At 43.9% G+C, this 23,108-nt stretch overlaps 3 protein-coding genes across 6 annotated transcripts in view; 2 read left to right on the top strand and 1 right to left on the bottom strand.

Annotated features, from left to right (window-relative positions):
- Window positions 1-2,780, bottom strand: part of ZHX3 (zinc fingers and homeoboxes 3) — a 45,627-nt gene extending 42,847 nt beyond the window's left edge. Inside the window, exon 1 of one of the 2 annotated variants that reach the window (XM_081867599.1) lies at window positions 2,481-2,780. The gene's annotated coding sequence lies outside the window, so the exon portion shown is untranslated. The remainder of the gene's footprint in view (window positions 1-2,480) is intronic. The other variant, XM_081867597.1, reaches the window with a different exon arrangement.
- MANBAL (mannosidase beta like) overlaps window positions 1-23,108 on the top strand; it is a 353,967-nt gene that overhangs the window by 42,154 nt on the left and 288,705 nt on the right. The window lies entirely within an intron of this gene.
- Window positions 19,046-23,108, top strand: part of LPIN3 (lipin 3) — a 39,781-nt gene continuing 35,718 nt past the window's right edge. For 2 of the 3 annotated variants that reach the window (XM_081867620.1, XM_081867618.1), the window contains exon 1: window positions 19,046-19,198. The gene's annotated coding sequence lies outside the window, so the exon portion shown is untranslated. Of the gene's footprint in view, window positions 19,199-19,275; window positions 19,409-23,108 lie in introns of those variants that run through there. The other variant, XM_081867619.1, reaches the window with a different exon arrangement.

The raw sequence follows: 23,108 nt of genomic DNA, 5'->3' as shown, positions 1-23,108 counted from the left end.
AATGCAACTCGATGCGGTTGTGGCACACATACCAACTGCTCTCAACTGCGGCCCACTGACCATGAGTATCACCTCCAGGCTGCACCTCAATAAACAAATACCAAATTCTGACACACTGAGGAAATCTTAGCTTCCATGTTTTAAATCCACATTTCTAGTCCTCAAATATATGGGAGAGGGTGTGTAGTGTTGGGGTGGAAGGGGAAAGGCATCCACATTCTATGAAAACCAGAAACTTGGTACTAAACTGATGTCTTACAAGGTAATTTACACAATATATTTTAACTGTACGTAATGCAGGCAACTTCTAAATAGAGTAGTTGTTTTTAAGAAGAGTCAACACAGTGAATCTTTAAATTGCAAAAATATTTTTCTGCATAATGTTTTCCTACTTTCAAAACACCTTCTTACTATTGCAACTTCCAGGATAAACAGCTTTTTGACCTTAAGAGATGCCTGTTGGTATAAACAGCGAATAAAATATTTTGACACCTGAAACACTTACAGATTTATTGTGGAATCACTTTCATAGAATAGAGTCCACTTCATCAAATAAAGATGATGCTTGATTATTTTATATGTGTATGCATACATGTGTGTGTATGTGTTTACACAAACATATAAACATATATATATATATTTTAAAAAGTAGATTACCCTTCATTAGGAATTCAAAAGCAGTTTACAATAATCTTCATAAAAATCAGTACAATAAAACCAGGAAATATACAATGTCCACTGTATATTTATATATTTTAAAAATCATCACAGACCTGTACTTTTTAGCATTTCATTGTCATTTGACCTCAGTTTATATTTCCCCCCTATGCTTGTTTGTGCATGTGGCTATATAAACACTGATAAATGCACACACCCTTGTCAAATGGGAACAAATACTCCAGGCATCTAAGTAGATTCCAGGCCACAAAAGCGTAGGCCACATTAAATTTGTAGTCTTCAAGGTGCTACAACATTCTGTCGCAGTCTCCCCTGCCACACACACACATACACACACACACACAGGGGGAGAGTAACATAGCTAGGGATGGCAATCTCAGAGATCAGGTAAAAAAAATTCTCAAGGCTTTCCTTTCCTTCCTAGCAAAATAACACAGTGCGAGAAGTAAAGAAGTCAGTGGGGAAATATGAAGGCAATGGGATCTAGGATCAGTGACAGAACCCAACAAGGGGAGGAAATATTATCAATAACAACATTTGTATAGTGCTTTCAGGTGTCTCATGGAAGTGTTCAAAGTGCTTCATAAGCATTATCTAGACGAAATCCTTTAAAATCCCGTAAAGCAGGTATGGCGAATCTGTGGCCCTCTAAATGTTGTTCAACTACAATTCCCACAATTCCTGATAAGTGGCCATGCCAGCTGGGGTTCATGGGAGTTGCAATCTAAAAACATCCTAGGTCCCCCACCCCTGCTGTAAGGCTAGTCAGTGTTATTATGGCTGGGTAGCCCGTAGCCAGGTACAGGTAATCAAAAGAAAATGAGCTATCCAGCAAGACTTGAGGGTAGGAGTGAACATCCTGGTGGGACTGAGAAACAATGATCAACCCTAACCTCACTCACCTGGAAGTAAGCCCCATTGAACTCAATAGGACTTACTTCTAAGTAGTTGTAGTTAAAATTGATTGCACTGGAAGAAACCAGAGTCACCATAAATGTAGCCCTTGCAGTGATTGGAAAGAAAAGTAAACAAACCAATGGAGAATATTTTTAAAAAACTTTCTAAAGGGGCATAGAAGTCAGAAACCTAGAAAAGTTTAGCAAAGGTAGCAAGTCTCTGTCTCTAATTCTTGCCATTCTCTTTAAGGCAAGGGCCAGGCTGTCAAAAGCAAAGCTATTTAAGGAATGGAGTTGAGAGGCGGCTTCCCGGCTGAGATGGAGGAGTGGGAAACTGAAGGATGGATTGGACAAGTTACTAAAAAGTCCAGGGGCCAGGGGGTGTGTGTGTGTGTGTGGATGACAAGAACGTGTAGGTATGGGTTGCGTAAATAAGAGAGTCAGGAGAGCCAAAGATCAACGACAGCAGGCTCGAAGCATGGAGTGATAGGGTGGGTGGGGAGTGAGAATCCTGAGGACGGGGGGGGGGGGGTTGGGGGGAGAGAAGCCGTGGTTCTGGGAAGACAAAGGGACACGGATCCTGGGATGTGTTGATGTGTCCACAAGCGCAGGGTGGGAGTTCCCGGAAAGGGGTGGGGGAAGCAATGACAGCCTGGGAGCCCAGGTTGGGGGTCCTGGGGAAGCAAAGGGTCAGGGGGACAGGGCATGAGTGGGAACCGAGGGGGTGTAAGGTGGTGGTGGGGGGAGGACTTTGGAGGGGTCCTATGCTTGTCCCAGGGGACAGAAGAGGGCATGATGGACGGGGAGGGTCTGCGAGGAGTAGGGGGCGTGTGGGGGCCACTGATGGAGAGAGGGAAGGAAATTTGGGGGGGTTAAGGGGGTGCGAGCCCCCCAGGTGGCACGTACTGGAGTGGGACCAGCCATGGGCAGCACCTCCGACGTGGGAGGGGGGGAGGCTGAGTTCGAGCCCCCGAAGGGTCGCCGCCGGGCGGGACTTACCTCCTGCCGTCGCGGCTTCGCCGGCTCCGGGTCCCGAGCGAGGCGGGAGGAGGAGGAGGAGGAGGCGCGTCCTGCTGCCCAGCTGCCGAGGCCCCGACGGCGGCTCCGTCCTGTGCGAGGGAGGAGGAGGAGGAGGGACGGCGCGTGGGGGGGGGGGCTGCCGAACCGACGTAAGGCTGGGGAGGGAGTGGACTTCAGCGGGCTCGCAATGCTGGGAAGTGGGAAGGAGCGCGGGGGGCGGGCGGAGTGGGGAGCGCGGCGCGGGCGGGCGCAGCAAACAGCGCCGATTGGCAACACTGTAATCTGGAGTGGCCGCGAGGAGGGCGGGGGGAGAGGGAGGGCGGGGCCTGGAGGGGAGGGCTGACGTCACCGGAGTCGGGGCCGGGGCGTGCGCATGCGCCGTGCTGGCTAAAGTCGAGTTGGGCTACGTTGCTTTGCTCAGCCGGCGAGAAGGGACGTTGCTTCTTGATCTCTCCCTCGGCGTCTTATTTTTCTGCGCCCCTTTTCCCTCCCCCTCAAATTCAGCAGCTGTTTCCACGTTTCCTCCTTTTATTTTCATTTTCCTTTTTTTTTTAATTGATTTTCCATAAGCAGACAAACAAACAAACAAACATAAATCTTAAGTGTATTAATTCCACCACTTGTGTTTACATTGTTGGGTGACTTCCTCGACTCCCCCTAGCTGAGTTTCAATGTATATCATTGTAACAGTTTTCCAAAACTATTTTCACATAAATTTTACTTAGTCAATTAACATCTTCCTTTTCATGTTAACTTTAGATATATTATTCTATACCATCACATATTTAAACCCTAGGCCAATCTGGTTCTTGCAAGTAGTTCTATTTAGGTTATCTTAGCATATTTAGCTAAATAGTCTTTAAATCCTCCTTTTATTAAAAGAAAGCAAGATTGGTGGCCCTCAGCTCAGCAGAGCAGAAATTTGCAATGGAGGGACCCACATTTGGGAGACCCCTTCACGACCAGCAACATAGGGGTCCAGGGGTCTTTGCCCCCCCCATATTTTATTCAAGTTGGCACCCCTGACCAGCAAGGAGGTCTCTGGGCATTCATAGCCATTCAAATAGTGTGCGTGCTCCATGTCATGTGATCAATTATGTGGGGTGGGGCTTACCTGCCCCCCAAATATTTTATTCAAGTTGGCACCCCTGACCAGCAAGGAGGTCTCTGGGTAACCACTGCTATCTTCTTCAATGGGGCTGTTCCGTGACAGATCACACCTTTACAACCTCTGTGCTGCTGACACTCAAACCTTGAGGTGGTTGAAATACATACATACAACAACAAATCAATTTGAGCCATGCGACTCAAATTGGGTCCACTAAACCCAGTGTTTTTAAACAATGTGGACTAGAGTTGCTTATGGGGCCCCTATGGGATTAGAGGTCCTGAAGCTTAAGCTTTGTTGGTTTCATAGTAGATCTGATCCTGCCTGGCAAAAGGGGCACAATGCTGCACATCTGAAGAGCCCGGTTGGAGCAAGACTAGGGCTCCTCCAGTCCTCACAGTGGCCAAGCTGTGGGCCAGCAGGACCAGAGCACAGCAGAATTCTCCCCAGTTGTGATTCCCAACAACTTTTATTCTCAGAGGCATACTTTCGCTCAACAGTGGAGGTAGAACTTACTCGTCAGGTCACTGTCACCATAAATTGGTCTAAACCCTTTTAAAGCCATACAGGGTTTTACACCTGTTGGAACCTCCAAACCAGGCCCATAGACCTAGAGCCGGCTCTGCCATTAGGCAGCCTGAGGTGGCTGCCTCAGACAGCAGAAGTGCACAGGACGACAACCCTTTTTACCTTTATAGGGTAAAAAACAGCACATGGTCTTAAAACCTGACACATGGGAGCAAGAAAAGGGGGATTTGTGAAAGGACAGTTTTGGGGTGTGCTGCCATGTGGATGAGTGCAGGGATTAGCATAGCACACAGGTCTCAACTACTTGTCCCCTAGTTGACTTGCAGTGTGACAATATAACCCACCGTCCAACAAGGCTTTTTAAATATAACTACTCAATTGACATTAAATGTAACCTGGGAGTAAGTTAGGATTGCACTATAAACTGGTAGAAGCAAGGGGAAGTATGAGTGCCTGCTTATCTCATCTGGGCCATGGTTGGCCAAGTTGTGTCCCCTTCCATCACCACTTTGGATAAGCCACAAACCAGCGGAAAGACCCCTTGAAAATAGGGCACTGGGAGGCAGACTCTGGTCTCTGTAGGAACATGGAGTGCATACAGTTCTGTAAAGAGCCAGAATTGGATACAGCTGATATTTAGAGAAGTCTAGCAAAAAGTAGTAGTGTTGTTGTTTTAAAAAAGATGGCTAGATTGTTTGTAATTAGTGTAGCTGGTTGTAAGCAACTGTGTCATTTTCTGAAACTATTATAATTTGTCAGAAATGTTCACAAAATAGTTGGTCTCTGTTTTTTGTTTTGTTTTGTTTTGTGCTGTATACTGTCTCAAGGCATATGTTTGCCAGATAGAGTACTTGTCAAATGATTTTTTTTAAAAAAAAACCTTCAGAGAACAGGAGCTTGTGGCTTCCTAAGCAGTGCAATTCTATGCATGTCTATTCAGAAGTAAGTTCTATTAACTTCAACAGGACAGCAGTTTAGGCACTTCATCCTTCAGGGACAGTTTTTTGTGTAATGAGACCAAGCAATGTGACAATACGGGACAGTATTGTAGTTTATTCATATTCCAGAGAATGGCTTCAAAAATGCAAACTTTTCTCATTGGGGCAAGGTTCAAGAAGAAGGGATTAACTATGAATGTAGGGCAAAAACCATGCATGTTTACTCAGAAGTAAGCCCCACTGTGCGTAATGGTGCTTAGTTCCAGTCAAGTGAGAATAGGACTGCAACATAGTATTATAATTATTGAAATAAATACGATGTCTATGAAACAAAACATAGACACTAACCAAAACAGACACTGTTTATCTTGAGAACACTTGGGAGTGGGGGAAAATAGTAGGTTCAGAAAGTAACACATCAGTTTACAACCAGTTACTTTTGTTACAATGTATTCACCATTTTTAATTTAAAGGTACAATTTATCAGGCTTCAAGCTGTCTCTCCTACAGAGTTCAGGCCAAAAAGAACATAAACTTGTTTCATACATGCAGGTGTGACTTTATAAATAAAAATAGGTGCCAATATACTTCCTGCACTCCTGCTATTTCTATTTCAGGATTGCTTCCCAGCCTGTTTAGATAATGATGTATTTGTGCACACCTGACTACAGTCTTCACCCTGCACTGAGTCACCGGAATGGCACCTATTGATTTCAATGGGACAACAATATTTAACTGCCTCACCCTGAAGATCTGCTTTAGATGATGGTGCAAACAGTAGCATGTGCCACCACACCTAACAGGTGGGGCTGTACCTGCATGGAGGCTGGAGGAACAAAGGACCTTATACAAGGTCAGCTTACCTGATATTGTCTACTTTGACTGACAGCATCTCTCAAAGATTTGTCCCATAACCTGATCCCTTTAGCTGGGGTTGCCAGGGGCTTTCAGTATATAAAGGGCATCTTTTATATATTTATATATATCTTTTAAGATTCCTAGGCTGTGTGCACACCACACATAATTTCCCCAAAGAATCCTGGAAACCTTACAGAGCTACAATTCCTCGCACCCTTAACAAACTACAACTCCCATGATTCTTTGGGGGAAGTGATGCACTTTAAATCCATGGTGTGTATTCAGCTTTTTGAGTTGGGTCAAATATCAATTCAGTGCTACCATACTTAAAATTAATAACATAAATACTGAGACTTAACTTCTACACCATATACTTAAAGCACATGACTTTCCCCAAAGTATCATGGGTACTGTGGTTTGCCACTCACAGAGCTACTACTCCCAAGCCCCATTAACAAACTACAGTTCCCAGGGTTCTTTGGGGGAAGTCATGTGCTTTCAATGTGCATTAAATGTATGGTGTGGATGTTTGACCTCTGTTGCTCCACTTCTCAGCAGAGCTTCCAAAGAACCCTATGGAAGGAAAGTCATAAAAAAAAATACAATAAATGCCAATACACGCTTCAACACCAAAGGGCAATAAGCAGATGATGCAACAGAATCATAAAACCAAACAGGTCATAATCACTACTCACTTTATGCCACTTTTAGTATGCACTCAAACAACAAAAACATGACCACAAAAAAACTGCATATGAAACCACTCAAAACAATGTCATAATGACAAAAGTATGTAATAAAGCAACAACAATCTTTTTTTATTTTTCAAAAATTACAATAATTTTGTCACCAGCAGGAAAGAAGCAGCCTCTGGCTTAGATGGCAGCAGCAACTGGAGGGTGACTCCTTTTAACATAACTGCAGTGGGAGATGAGAACACAACACTCAGGGTCAGCAGATGGGTAAGCCATCTCTCGGGGAAGAGTTGTATCCAGTTAAGTTAGGCTCATAGTAGACTTATTGAAATTAATGAAGTCCATTCATTTTACTGGGTCTACTCTGAGTAAACTAACATTGGATACAACCCCAAGTCTACAGGAATTCAGCTTTTTGGCTGAATAATATGGTGCCAAGTAGCTACTGAGCTGAGGGATAGCTCAGTTGGTAAAGCATGAGACTGTCAATCTCAGGGTTGTGGGTTCAAGTCTCATGTTGGGTGAAAGATTCCTGCATTGCAGGGGGTTGGACTAGATGATCCCCATGGTCCCTTCCAACTCTACAATTCTATGTTCTTTGAGGGAGAATTGTAGCAGATTGAATCTGCCGGTTGGCCACAATCCCAGAACTTTATGGTAACACAATAATAAATATTAAAATTTCAGCACCAGCTCAGGAAAGTAAAAGGCTCATTTTCCAAACAGAATAGTCTTCACTGTCATTTGAAACATTGACATTGAACTTGGGGATGTGAGCATTTTACGGGAGTTCCAAAGTTAGAGAGCCAACACTGAGAAGGCTCATAGCTTGGTTATCTAAAATGATGGACTACTTCCATATTGCTGAACTAACAGGGAGGATAAGAGGAGATATGGTACAAAAAGTGAATAAGGAGTGGGCTATCTTTAAGGAATACATCAAAAATTTTGTGGAAAAAGTAGAATTTCTGACACATATTGTGTGAATCCAAAAAATGATTAGAGTGAAAGGAGAGTAAAGTCAAGATAGAAGAAGAGATTAAAGAAATAGCCATGTTCAAATACATAAAAGGATGTCACATAGAGGAGGGAGAAAAGTTGTTTTCTGCTGCTCCAAAGAAGAGGACAAGGAGCAATGGTTCCAAACTACAAGAAAGAAGATTCCACCTAAACATTAGGAAGAACTTCCTGACAGTAAGAGCTGTTCCAGTGGAATTTGCTGCCAAGGAATGTGGTGGAGTCTCCTTCTTTGGAGGTCTTTAAGCAGAGGCTTGACAACCATATGTCAGGAGTGCTCTGATGGTGTTTCCTGCTTGGCAGGGGGTTGGACTCGATGGCCCTTGTGGTCTCTTCCAACTCTATGATTCTATGATTCTATGATTCTATGAAATAATGAAATGTGTTTAAGCTAGTTGGAAAAATAAAGTAGTGTAACAAGAACGGCTGGAAGTCAAGTCACTTGTTGGGTGTCTGTGTGGGGTAGGTGTGTAGGTATGTTGATATGTACAGTACAGGTAGGTATTATATAGAGTAATGTAGGTATGTTTTATGTTATGAAAATAAGATAGTGTGTTGTGTATGTGTATTGTGTAAATGTATATGTATGTGTTCTATATGTTAATAAAATTTATATTAAAAACATTTTTAAAAAGAAAGAAAGAAAGAGAAGGCTCATAGCTCAAACAGTGGCAGAACCATCAACCAAACCTTCTCAGACAATATCAGTCCCCACGGAATGGGAGGACCATATAAACAAAAGTGTTGATTTAAATAAGCCTCCACCACCTAGTGCCCTCCAGATGTTTTGGACTACAACTCTGATCAACCCCAACCAGCATGGGAGTTGTAGCTTGGAAACAACTGAAAGACACTAGACTGGTGAAGGCTAATTTGATTCTAAGCCTTGAAACCAGAAACCACAGGACTCATCCATTAAATCCCATGACCCACTGGTTGAGATCACTCATGTGCCCTGAGTGACTTTATATTTAGTCTGCACCTTCTGCATTTAATTTCCCTCTGACAGCATTGTTTATAATTCCACCATGCCAAAAGGATAAGCTTTTCATGCCTTCTGATTATAGTTTGCAGAAATGTATGTCATAATAGATTTTATAGTCTTTAAGGTGCCACAAGTGTCTCTGTTGGTTTTGAAGACATTTCTGTGGAAATGCATGTGAGAGAGTAATTAGGTTTGATAGATTTTATGATATGTGAAATGTCTAGGCTTTTAAACTTATTAAAGACATTTTAAATTGTTATTCATATGTCAATTAATAGACTAAGCTAAAAATTATATTTACATATTGGTAAAAGCAATATTTCTGAAGCAAAAACATACTTTGTAGAGTATGGACATGTTTGCTTCCCATTCACAGTTTTTATAAATATATTACAAATAATAATTATTATTATTTAATTGCTATCTTTTTCACCAATTAAATGAGTTTTAATTGATTTTTCTATCCAGCGCTAGAAATGACATTTGATACATCCAAGCAAACTGAGTTGGCCATCTCCTGAGTGCACATTTTTTATCTTTGCCCTGTTCTCGGACACCCCCAACAAAACTGTGGACAAATGCCTGATGTTTTCCAAAGCACACAATCCATGATCACTGCATTTTGAAATCAGTCAGCCCTGAAAGTGAATCCACCCAGGCTTGGCTAAGGTTTTGTTTCACTGCATGGGAATTTACATTCTTCAGGGAAACTGACACCGAGTTTCAGTCATTCTTTATTTTTATTTTTTTCTATCCCTGTGTTACTGTTTGCTTTTGAAAAGCCTCTTTGTTGATCTTCTGAGGAAAACCAGAGCCCCCCTTTTCAGAGAACCATCTGAGAGGAGGCAGAGAGAAGAAACAGCATACTTTGCCAGGCTTCCTCCCTCTGTCTCTCTGTGTGTCTTTAAATGGCTCTTTATCGCTCTTCCTGAGAGAACAGTGGGCAGGCTGGGAAATCCCTTTAAATGTCCCTCCTCCTCTCAGTGGGGATTCCCTCTGACCTGAAGCAGTGTGGTAAAGCAGGAAGAAGGAGAGGGTGTCACAGAGCCAGTTGCTAAGGGAGGACTGCTGTGTCTCCTCTAGACCACAGCAATGCAATGTGGAAGCAACAGCAGCAGCAATAACTTGCTCAAACCCAGAACAATGTCTCACTCCCCACCTCCCCAAGTACTGAATATTTTTGCTTGTTATTTGTCTGCCAAAGCAGGATTCCTGGACTGACTGCTAAAGAAGCATGGTGGGCTCATCCATGCTCCCACTTGCCCCATGCCTAGGAAGCATGGGTCTGAGATGTTTTCTGCTTGCCCTGCACTATCTAGGCACAGTTCCAAACGGCTGTGCCCTTGCCCCACACCTTTTCCTGGGAAAACTCACTCTTTAGCTCTGAATCAGAGCAAACATCAGTCTGGAGTAAACTCAAATTGTCGTTTGCTTAGATTGGGGTCAGCAAACTTTTTCAGCAGGGGGCCAGTCCACTGTTCCTCAGACCTTGTGGGGGGCTGTACTGTACTTTTTTGGGGGGGAATGAATGAATTCCTATGCCCCAGAAATAATCCAGAGGTGCAGTTTAAATAAAAGGACACATTCTTCTCATGTAAAAACACGCTGATTTCTAGACCATCCGTGGGCCGGATTTAGAAGACGATTGGGCTGAATCTGGCCCCCCGGGCCTTAGTTTGCCTACCCATGGCTTAGATTGAGCACTAAAGTGTTTGTGTCCCCCCCCCGGGGGGGGGGAGCAGCAGGAGAAGAGGAAGTGTGGATAAACCCACAGTCGCTACACTCACACTTTCTTTCTATATATTTTGCCATCTTCTTGTTTATATCCCATGTATCTGTCTAGGGAACCAGCATTTGACATGCACTGCCATGTTATTAGATATTTTTCTGTTGTACTGTGGGCCACTTTGGAATGGATACAGCAACAGCAATGACAACAGGTTCCTGAGAGGTGTCGCCTTGGTTTCCCCCATTACTAATACTCTTACAATACCGAGGAACTGAAGTGCCCAAGTTTAGCTTATGCTAGCAATGCCATTAGTATAACCAGATAGGTTGCCAAGTGTGTGCTGGAAATTAATCTGGAGTTAGAGCTGAGCCAGATGGTTTTGTGTTCATTTTGTTACGGTAAAATCTGGGTGCGAGGCTGCTCTGCCACCCAGCTCGTCGGACTAAGTCCGCGGGTCCCTGCGGAGGAAAATGAGCTAAGCCAGAGACAGGAGCAAGCTGCAGAAGATCCAAGTTTATTGTGCAACAGGTTCAAGGTGAGATTGAACAGCGAGAAAGGGGTGACATGAACTTTTGAAACTTCCCTCCATGTCCCAGAATACAGTGCAAAATACATCCCAGTTACATCATGAATACATTAAGAAGAGGTTGGGTTACACAGATTACATCATGAATACATTAACATATGGAGGACGGAGGGGGGAATATGCAGAGCTGGAGATATGCACAGATAAGCACATCCTGAGTACCGGTGATGAGAAGACAATGGTCCATATACTGGCATTGCCCGGAGGAAAGGCTTGGCAGAGTGATTTGACAGGATTAGGGTTTTGACACCTTGCTTGAGGGATTATGGAGGACAGGGGAGGTGTCAGGGAGTCTTAGAGAAATTGAGCAAATTGGCATGTTGAGTTTCTATGAATTTTATAGATTTTAGTCCCTTTTGACATTGACAATTGGAAATAAATGGATATATTGTAGCGAAGAAGAAGGTGAAGAAGACATGCCCCCGCTTCCGTATCAATTTGAAGGGCACTGGCCTCAGTGGGAGAATATCTGCGTGTGTGCAGAAGGTTCCAGGTTCGGCACGTGGCACCTTTAGGTAGGGCTGGAAGAGACCCCTGCCTGAAACCATGGAGGGCTGCTGCCAGTCAGCATAGACAATACTGAATTAGATCAGGGATGACCAACCTGGTGCCCTCTATATGTTGTTGGACTGCAACTCCCATCAGCCCTAGTAGCATGGCCAGTTGTCCGGGATGATGGGAGGTCCATGACATCTGGACATCACATTGACTACACCTCACAGTTCTCTCTGCAGTTTTCTTTCTTCACCTTCTTTGCCCTCATTGGCCCACACTGTCATTGACTCTAAAGCATGTGGGTCACCCCAGCCAATTAGATTCAGTAGTTTTGCTTATGATACCTCTATTCCCCACCCCATCTTTCTCTCTCACAGACACACCAGTTCCTAAAGAAGGGCTGGCAGACCTGTGGTCTAGATGTCATTGAACTACAGCTTTCATCATCCCTGAACCATTCTGGCTGGAGCTGTTGGGATTTGGAATCCAGTCATATCTGGGGGGAATATATTAGCCATCCCTAGCCATTACATTAGGCAGACACTTCTCCACTTTAATTCTTGTATTCTGAAGTAGATTTTCCTGCTGAGCTAGTGTCTGGAAAATAGAGAGCGTTAGTAACGCAGAACGCAACTGTCTCCCTTTTTCAAATTGAAGACTGTTTCATAGACTGTTTAGTCTCATCCTGTTGTAATTACAGAACAGCTGCAACTCAGACACGTTTGTGTAGGATTTGCCCACACCTGTATTTGAAGCTGTTTGTGTTCCTATTTTGCATTGTCCACATGACACCCCCCATTAAAGAGTTTCTATCTCTCTCGTTTCCCTCTGTAAATGTGTTTACTTGATCCAGGGATAATTGGATAGGTTTTGAAAAATGCAACTATAAGCCATGGCACTCGAGACAGTGGGTGGGTTGTCTCGGTTTTTTCCTGGGGTTAGATCAAGCATTCATTTTTGTTTCTCCCCTTTCCATACACCCTACATCCCAACAACAACAGTATTGGCAGTGGTGGTGACAATTTATGGCAAGCCCTGCAGCTGTGTGTGTGTGTGTGTGTGTGTGTGTGTGTGTGTGTGCTGCTGTTGTTGCTTTTTAAAAAGCACAATAAGATTTTTTAAATATTCAAAACAGGAAAATTGAATAACTGACAAACAATGATTTATCCAGATCTTCCTGCTTCATTTCCCCCTACAGGTTGTACTGTATGTTGTTTTCCTATTTTGGAATGGGAAGTTCCGCTTTGTAAAGAATTGAGCATGAAGTGCATACCGTCCAACTTTTTCTGATGCAAAACCAGGATGCATGTCTTCTGGGATGCACTCTTGGGCGAGTCACATTACCTCCAGCTCGCTCTCACCCTGAAAGGGCCATCAAGATCTCGTGTGAAAAATGGGAAATCCCGTTTTTTCCAGGACACTTGGAAGGTATGAAAGTGTTCACACAAGCTTGTATTGAATGGGAAAATCCTGCATGTGGGCTATTTGTGCAATCCCTAGGAAGGCTGGAGGAGGGGGAATGAAAGATATGCAACATTTTTAGTGTGTGCCCTTTGTAGACCAAGTCACTTTAGGATCATAACGTGCATTATGTGCCACGTAAAGGTACCCCTGACCGTACGGGCCAGTCTTGACAGACTCTAGGGTTGTGCGCTCATCTCACTCTAGAGGCCGGGAGCCAGCGCTGTCCGCAGACACTTCCGGGTCACGTGGTTTGCCATAAATTTATTTGGGAGTGAAGGGACCAGTTTTTCACTGGGGAACAGTTAGTGCCGGAAACACCAGCTTGCAAGGGCAATAGGGAGGGGCCGATGTCACATGTGTGATGTCACCACCTCCCAATGTTGTGTGCTTGAGCAATGCGCCTTCCTTCCTAAGCTGGGCAGAAGCTTCCTGGGCTTTGTGAAGGAGATGCCAGGGCTATGACAGGATGCTGGAGCCCTCCTGCCTCCTTCCCAAAGCCGGGCGGGCTTAGTGAAGGTGGTCGGAGGCTTCTTGGACCCATCGGAGCATTGCACCCCCAACCCTAAGCCAGACTTTGGGAAGGAGGCTTCAGGGGAATCTTTAGAGGACAAGCCTAATCCCCCTCGTTGACTGACCACACGCCACTGATGGGGACATAGAAGCTTTAGTTCCTTACTGGGAGCTACACTCAAACAGATCAGTTTTGAATTTTTGTGAAAATAAGGAGCTGGGAACAACTTCAGCCTCTTAGGGGTGGCTGGGGATGGAGTTAGAGAGCTGGGAAGGAAATAATAATAATAATAATAATAATAATAATAATAATAATAATATTTATTATTTATACTCCACCCATCTGGCTGGGGTTCCCCAGCCACTTTGGGCGGCTTCCAACAAAGTATTAAAATACAGTGGTCTGTTAAACATTTAAAGCTGCCCTAAAGAGGGCTGCCTTCAGATGTCTTCTAAAAGTCTGGTAGTTGTTCTTCTCTTTGACATCTGGTGGAAGGGCATTCCACAGGGTGGGTGCCACTACTGAGAAGGCCCTCTGCCTAGTTCCCTGTAATTTGGCTTCTTGCAGTGAGGGAACTGCCAGAAGGCCCTCGGGGCTGGACCTCAGTGTCTGGGCAGAACGATGGGGGTGGAGACGCCCCACAGGAAACCATTTCCAGTGCAGCAACACCCTTCCTCTCCTTTCCCTCCATTCCACCCTGTCACCCACACCAGTGCCTAGACTCCTCTGCTGCTAAAAGTGAGGTTACAGAGAACCAGGCAGAGGGCCTTCTTGGTAGTGGCGCCCACCCTGTGGAACGCCCTCCCATCAGATGTCAAGGAAATAAACAATTATCTGACTTTTAGAAGATATCTGAAGGCAGTCCTGTTTAGGGAAGTTTTTAATGTTTGGTGTATTATCATGTTTTTAATATTCTGTTGGGAGCCACCCAGGTGGGCGGGGTATAAATAATAAAAAAAATATGATGATGATGATGATGATCAATCTGTCTGACTTTAGACTGGGAGGAGGATCTATTTGGAAGACGCTATAATAAAGAGAGGAACTGAAAGTATCATTGTCTTAGAACTGGTTCATTTAAAAAGAACTCCTAGGTGTGCCTAGGCATGTAGATTAGACTGGAAATTTCAGCTGCTACTTGCTTCTGTTTTCTGAAGAAGAGGAGGAGGAGTAGGAGGAGGAGGAGTAGTTTGGATTTGATATCCCACTTTATCACTACCCAAAGGAGTCTCAAAGCAGCTAACATTCTCCTTTCCCTTCCTCTCCCACAACAAACACTCTGTGAGGTAAGTGGGCCTGAGAGACTTCAGAGAAGTGTGACTAGCCCAGGGTCACCCAGCAGCTGCATGTGGAGGAGCGAAGACATGAATGCAGTTCACCAGAGTCCACTGCTCTTAACCACTATGTGACACTGGCTCCTCCTCCTAACAAAACTTCCCTCAGTTTCAGCCAAACAGGACATGACACGGATGATGCCCGAATGGAATCTCTCAGGCTTTTCATACTGAAAACTTCTTACCAGTTTGTCATACTGAAAACATTTCATTTTTTAAAAAATGTTTTTTTAAAGGGCTGGGGATTGAATGTTCAGCTGTTTCATCTCTTGCCCTTTCCACAATTTAATTGCACTCCTCTCCTAGAGCCAGTGCCCCCCCCCGCAATCTAAATAAATGTTTAGGGGTACTCTCATTTTCCTACTCATATTGAAATTCTGCCCCTAAATGAAGCCAAACTTAGATTCACAAAATGTTTAGGGGTATGCGTACCCCTGTGTCCCCCCAGAAAAGAGGCACTGCCTAGAGCTATTATTGGTTCTGTAGGGGAAGGAGGGGGGAGGCAGGTATGGCATATATATTGCCCCCCCAACTAATAGAGAGGAAGTTTCCATGGGGGGCGGGATATGGAAAAACACAGGAAGAAAGACTTCAGAAGGATTCCCAGAGCACCATTTTAAAGGTAAAGGTAAAGGTACCCCTGCCCGTACGGGCCAGTCTTGACAGACTCTAGGGTTGTGCGCTCATCTCACTCTATAGGCCGGGAGCCAGCGCTGTCTGCAGACACTTCCGGGTCACGTGGCCAGTGAGACAAGCTGCATCTGGCAAGCCAGCGCAGCACACAGAAACGCAGTTTACCTTCCTGCTAGTAAGCGGTCCCTATTTATCTAATTGCACCCGGGGGTGCTTTCGAACTGCTAGGTTGGCAGGCGCTGGGACTGAGCAACGGGAGAGCACCCCGCCGCGGGGATTCGAACCGCCAACCTTTTGATTGGCAAGTCCTAGGCGCTGAGGCTTTAACCCACAGCGCCACCTGCGTCCCGTAGAGCACCATTTTACTAATCTGCAAAGCAGCAGTGTAGGGGTGCTAATTCGTTTTTTCAATAACAAAAACCAGCAGTAGGAAATCCAAACCTTGCATCACCAAAACCTATCAGCATCATTTTCAGCTGGTGGGACTCAGCTGAGCCCCCTTTCAGGTAGGCATCAGTGCCACAACCCACCCTGTCTCCTTGCATATTGTCATGTTCCTTCATTGCATTGCTTCTGGAGCCTTCTGAAAACCCTTTTGCATAGGCAAGACTACCCAGACAAGTCACTTTTAACATATAATTTATTGTGCATTTGTTTTTAAAACTGCTGATTTATAGTTGGATTCTATTTCGGGTCAAGGTGTTTTTTATGTTTGATATTATTGGTATTTTTATGAATGTTTAGTGGAGGGTTTTTTTAAAATCTAAATCACAAAGAGGGTTTTGTTGATTAAGCAGTACATAAATATTGCAAAATACATGTTTGTTCATTTATCGTCTTGGGAAGCATAACTTTAAATGTAAATGAAACCAAATTTCTCCCTGATCTCTACCTTGAAGAAATGTACCCTTGACAGAAAAGTATAATTACCTATCCCTGATGTACAGGGCTGAGCTGTAAATGTCTGAATGTCTCCTTTCCCTTCTCCACCAGGGAAGACCAAATAAAGGAATTCAAACTGAACCAGTATGTCCCTGCTTTGGGCAATGAGTATGTACACTTTAAAAATCTTTATGGTTATTACCACTGCCCTAAATAGCAACCATTTATAAGTAAGACTTCACTCATGGGCAAAAACACTAAAAGGCAGGCATGTGGTCCTTTTTTATAAAACCACTGGGCACAATAGTGTCTGCACATTTTGCCTCGTGTGTTCAGTTCTACAAGGTCTCTTTCTTTCTCTCTCTCTTTTTAAAATGAAAGCTAGAAATCTAAGCCAGACAGTGGTGCAAGCAGGCATCTCTGCCAGCTTCCTATACTTAGCATTCCTCTGTGTGTGTCAGATTTCTTTCAGAAATGAAGGCATGTTCATAACTGAGGGGAAGAACCAATAAAGTTGAGGCCACAATATAGCTTGGTAGAGATAGACCATTGCCATCTTGTGGTGAAATGAAATGCTTGCTTTTCCCTCAGTGGTGGCGTTGCAACTAAATGTTGCAGTGTGGAAGGCTCACGTTAAAGGTTCTAAGCAGCCGGCAGCCATCCTCTTTCCCAGAATGCACCATTCCATTTCTTTCCCATGCCTCTTTGAGCCAGTCAGTGTGTTTAGTCCTCATTGGGCTCTTTTGGAATTCCTTCTCTCGTCCCTTCTATGATTTCTCATACAAAGATTTTGTTTTGTAAGTCTGCAAACTGTGAAAATTGCTCAAGACTGCTGTGCTGATATCTTCTCCCTGTGCACAGAAGGTGCATTTGGACAGCATAAGGATCCTACACTCGGAGGATGAGTTCATTGTTGGTAGATGGCTGTGCATTACTTTTTCGCTCAAGCGGGACTTGACAAAGCGTTGGGCTAATTCATGAATGCTTTGTGAGCCACCTGGAGAACTCCTGTTATAGAACAGCTATATAAATGTAGGAAAAGAAGAAAGTGTGGCTTTATGACATCACATGCAGTACAAAATTAATATATTACAGAATAACAGGAACAGGACAACTATCCCAACTGAAGCCTATGGATTTTTTTTAATAACTTTTTTTATTCAAAATCAAAACAAAACATATTATCCAGAAACATATCATCCTTATCCCCCCATTTTCCTCCCTCCCCCCCTTCCCCCACAGAACCCACCCACCCCCACCCGTCTTCCCTCAGTTCCAGTCTTTGATTTCTCTAAAAATGCTGTTTTCTGCATGTTACACAGTTGTATATATCCTCAAACTATTTAGCTGATTATTATCAATAAAAAGTTTGTGAATGTTTATCCAAAGCCAAAAGCCTGTGGATTTTAATCTACTCCTAATGGGCCTAGATAGGTAAAACTAGAAGGAAAGCGATAGAATAATACAATGGGAAGGAATCTTGGGGACCCTCCTGACCTCGTTTTTATTGCACATTCATGATGCTCTTGGTGTGATCACATGCGACCCCACTTAAAATGTTGTTTGTGCTTGCAAAACTTTTGGGCTGATCACATTGTTTCATTTCCAATCAGTGCATATGTTGTTTATTTTTGTCCTGCTTTTGCTGCACTATAGTCCCTCCAGACATCAACAATGTGGGGAAGCATCGCAGAAAAAACAAAAACATAATTAATTCACTATTACTGGGCAAGGAACATGTTGCAGAATACACCTGTAATAAAGTACCAGTCTAGAGAGGCTCTTGAAAACCATCTGATAGTCCAAACCCCTGCTCATTGAAGGAATCTTGAAACTACAGCATCTCTGATAGGTGGCTGTCCAGCTTCCGTTTAAAAACATCTTTTAAAAAAGGAGAATAAATTGCCTTCCAAGGCAATCTGTTTTACTGACAGACAGATGTAACTATCTTAATGCTTAGTGGAAATTCCCTTAGCAGAGCTTTTTCTGAGATGGTCCTAAATGGGTTTAAAAGCTTCACCTCCTTAATTTCTCTGTTTCAGACTGCATGCACAAAAGACATTTAAAGAAACATTCCCCCCAAAAGGAATCCTGGGAACTATACTTTCCCCATCACACAGCTACAATTCCCAGCACCCTTAATAAACTACAATTCCCAGGATTTGGGGAGGAGGTAGATATGTGCTTTACATGTATCATGTGCTCAAAACGCAACCCTCATTCTCAGCACTTTCGTTTTACAAGAGCATAGGTCCACACTCTTTCCTTGCAACACAACAGGAGACACACACTGTTGCCCAGTTGAACACAATCCCGAGCTTTTAAACCTTGCTTGCAACACTCACACGGAATTAGTCCTTCCACGAAAACATTCACAGTCAAGTGAGTCCAACTTCTGTCGTTCTGCAAAATCTTAAGCCCCTTGAAAATCCAGCTCTTGGAAATCACATAGCAAAATCCATTGCCTGCAAAATGAATGCTCAATCAAACAGCAGGGGGCTCCTTGTTGCTAATTAGTGGCAATCTGTCAGGTCTGATAAGCCGGTGAGAGAGACAGGCTGAACTGTCAAATACCTGCAGCTCAAACACTCATCTGCGGCTTAATACAAGGAAGCCCAGGAGAGATTTCTGATGTCCCCATAGGCTCAGCCCGCAGTAACCTGGTAATGCTTGTTATACAGACTCCTCCCCTCATTCAGGTGTGAGGAAAACAGGAAGCACCAGGTAAGTAGGTGGAGCACAGAAAAGATGTGTCTGTAGGTAGCAACCTGTTGGAATCTTGAGACTCTGCTCATTTCAAAGTCCAAGAACCACTGAAGTCAGGTTGAAGGTCCTATCCAGGTAATGTAAGCTGGCTGGCAAGTAAGCTGGCTGGCAAGTAAGCTGGTAGGAAAACTATTGGTGTGTGTGTGTGTGTGTGTGTGTACATTTGGGGAGCTGTTATGGCAGAGAATGTAAGCAAGTAGTGCTCTGTTTGGAAACAGTCAGACAGTGGAATCCTATAATGCCTACTCAGAAATAAGAGTTGAGTTCAGTGGATCTTACTTCCAGGTAAGTGAGTATAGGATTGCAGCTTGAAGTTTGTGGCACACAGCCTGGGGTGGGGGATTTTGGTGTGCAGGAAGTATCTCGCTGAACTGTCTTGTATACTGGACAATGAGGAAACGTTGCTTGCTGTTTTCTTTTTCTTTATGTGTATAGCATAAATGGAGTGAAGCTTGCAAATTGGACAGCAAGCTGAGGTTCTTTTGGCGGGGGATAAATTCAGTAGGGCTAAAGAACTGTATGGCCAAAAGAATTTCAGCTTACTGTCTTAGTTTAACCAGCCTCACAAGGTGGTTGTGAAAATAAAATGGATGGAGAACAGAAGGACCATTTAAGCCTGCCCCGTGCTCCTTGGAGAAAGGGTGAAATAGATATATAAAAATAAAGTTGTCTTTATGTACTGTCCTCCTGAAGAATTCTGTTAATCCTTTCCCTGGTGCTCCTCTGCCTGCTGCTCTGGTCTGTGGGAAGAACTTAATTTCTGTATGGCATCTAAACCTTGTTGGCTTGCCTTTAGCTCCAGGCCTGACCTGAAGCTGCCTTTCTGGCTGCATCCTCTTATGTTCCCTTCGTGCAATATTAATGTCAGCTTCAGCTGTGCCTAGGCGCCTCCTCCGTTCCGAAAAAGCACTTCTGCTATGTCAGGTTGACAACTTTGGCTTTACCTGTTCGGTGCTACAATTCCCAGCACAGTGAACAAACTACAGTTCCCAGGATTGTCTGGGGGAAGTCATGTACTTTAAATGTATGGGGTTGTATTCAACATAGTACTAAGCTGAATGTAGTAAATGTAATAAAATGTAGTAAAAAGCATTTTCCATCTTCTTTCCCATGTACCCCCTAAATCTGGTCTGGTGATTCCTCCAAGCCTCTGGAGCAGATTTGGTAATGGGCAGGAGAAGATGGGGAAATCCTCTTGCACTAGTCATTGTATTAGTTTAATGCCTCCCAGGGTCTCAACCGCAGCCCTTTTCTCATAATTGTTTTCAAACAATATTAAAGGGAACAATTCACTTTACTATTAGAATATAAATCACAATGTTGTATCCTTATTTCAGCATGTAACCATCTATAGCAGTATTTTATGACTGTTTTATATGGGATTAACAAGCAGTTTATGGGGCAATTTCTAATACAACTGTATGGCATCCCTTAATGAAGGTCTGTTCACATCTTGTGACCTATGAATCCAAATATAGGAACATGGGAAGTCTGACCACTGGTCCATCTAGCTCAGGTGTAGCCAATATAATGTCATCCAGGTGTGGTGGACCTCCCATTAATCCTGACCATTGGCCATACTGCTGAGACCAATGTATGGCAGGCACCACATTGGCTATCCCTGGTCTAATTCAATATGGCCTACACTGACAGCAGCCCTCCAGAGATTCAGATGGGATCTCTCCCAGCTCTAAGTTAAGTTGCTAGGGGTTGAAGTTGGCACCTTTCTGCAAGCAAAGCAGAAGCTCAATGAGTGACCTATCGCCCTTCACCAAGCAGCTCACAAGCTATGCATTGTTGCTTGCCGACTACCTGACAGCTAGCCTGTTCTTGTGCTATGGCCAGGCAGCAAAATCAGAAAGGCTGTTAAGCTCCTTGTGGCCTGCACCTGGCTTGATAGATCATGAGTGAGACAGGCCAGTCTCATTTCCGTGGGAGTTGTTGAAAGACAGCAGATAAAAATTGCATGTTTCTACCTGCTGTGTTGTTACCACTCAGCTGTTGGGTGGTGTGTGAAGTTGCTACAGATGTCCTATGAGCAATGTTGGAGAACTGAGTCAAATACACCGAGCATGTACGGAAACCCAATTTAATAAGTTGCAAGTGGAGATAGCCATGTTCAAATACTGTATATAAAAGGATGTCACATAGAGGAGGGAGAAAGGTTGTTTTCTGCTGCTCCAGAGAAGCGGACACGGAGCAATGGTTCCAAACTACAAGAAAGAAGATTCCACCTAAACATTAGGAAGAACTTCCTGACAGTAAGAGCTGTTCAACAGTGGAATTTGCTGCCAAGGAGTGTGGTGGAGTCTCCTTCTTTGGAGGTCTTTAAGCAGAGGCTTGACAACCATATGTCAGGAGTGCTCTGATGGTGTTTCCTGCTTGGCAGGGGGTTGGACTCGATGGCCCTTGTGGTCTCTTCCAACTCTATGATTCTATGATTCTATGAGATAGGGAGATCGGAGTAGAGCTTCTTTCTAAGGTGTGCCTTTCCATCACCAGGTGAAGGAAAGATGGGTGACAAATGCAAAGGACAGCAGTAGCCTAGGAGTGAAACACTCGACTGCAGAAAGGGCTGAGCAGTTTAGAAATACTGGTGCATGTTCATGACAAAATGTGGTTGTTCTCAGTGTACTCTAGCTGAGGAGAAGAAAGCTTTGTTTATTGTGTGGCTGTCCTGCAGGTACTTAGTGTGTGGATAAAGAAAATAATGATGGCTTTCACAGCATTGACACCGATAAGGGTACAGGATGTTTTCTTTGCCATCCTGGCCTACTTAGCAGTTCAGGAAGGAGAACAAGCCTTGGCTGAATTTCTTGTTAGCAGGGGCTGGCTTTAGAGTTCCTGCTTTGTTTTCCGGCAGGGCACTTGTGCCTTTAATTTCTAATGACAGACAGAAACCCAGCTGGTGTGTGTGTCTCTCCCTTTACTACATGGAGGTGCAATAGCGGGGAAAGCTTTCTTTGGTAGAGCTGTACTAGAAAGCAGCAATGACCTTTGTGGCTCTGAAGTTCCCTTATGAGTGTTGTTGCAAACAGCTTTCAGGAATTTGAATTATTGGTCTCTTCTACCAGGTAATTTTAAAATTTGGAGCCCTGGGTATTACCTCTGAAAAGTGTGTGCTCCAATGAATGTAAAGTTTCAGTGTGCTCAAGTCCGAGATAAATACTAGGTGTGTTTATCTGTGCATTTGCAGCCTGTTTGAGTCACTCTGTGTGCTATCCCTTTGATCTGCAATTCAGCTCCTGTGTAACTCTTTATAAAATAAAACCACTGTGTTTCCCAATTCAGTATAACAGGAAATCTAAAAAAGGTTATATCCTTTTCTCCTTTTGGCCAAAGTAGATGAAATTTATGGGCACAGGAGCCCCTTCAAAGTGGTTTAAACATACCAAATTGCAGGGTAATTGGTCCAGGGCCTTTTTGTTGCAACATCCACTGTGGGAGGCTTGGGAGTTTGTTTCTTGCTCTCTTACCTTAAAATAATGAAGAAGTAGCCAAATGGTGTGTATTCTTGCTTGTACCTTGTTTTTTAAAAAAACTTTGTAGTTTCATGTCAGCCTTTCTGGCGGTTGTTTGGGAGCCAGCGTGGTGTAGTGGTTAAGAGCGGTAATCTCGTAATCTGGGGAACCAGGTTCGCATCTCTGCTCCTCCACATACAGCTGCTGGGTGACCTTGGGCTAGTCACACTTCTCTGAAGTCTCTCAGCCTCACTCACCTCAGAGTGTTTGTTGTGGGGGGAGGAAGGGAAAGGAGATTGTTAGCTGCTTTGAGACTCCTTAAGGGAGTGAAAGGCGGGATATCAAGTCCAAACTCCTCTTCTTCTTCTTCTTCTTCTTCTTCTTCTTCTTCTTCTTCTTCTTCTTCTTCCAATAGGCTTTACAAGCCTTCAGATAAGTTTTTACAGTTTTCTGATGGGCCTTACAATGTGTCTTGAATGCCCTCATACAGATGTAACTTTCTCTTAGTAAGATTTCATAGCCAG

The sequence above is a fragment of the Podarcis erhardii genome (genome assembly GCF_964252035.2).
Source record: "Podarcis erhardii genome assembly, chromosome: 6".
Lineage (NCBI taxonomy): Eukaryota > Metazoa > Chordata > Lepidosauria > Squamata > Lacertidae > Podarcis > Podarcis erhardii.
This window is presented reverse-complemented; position numbering and strand designations above follow the sequence as displayed.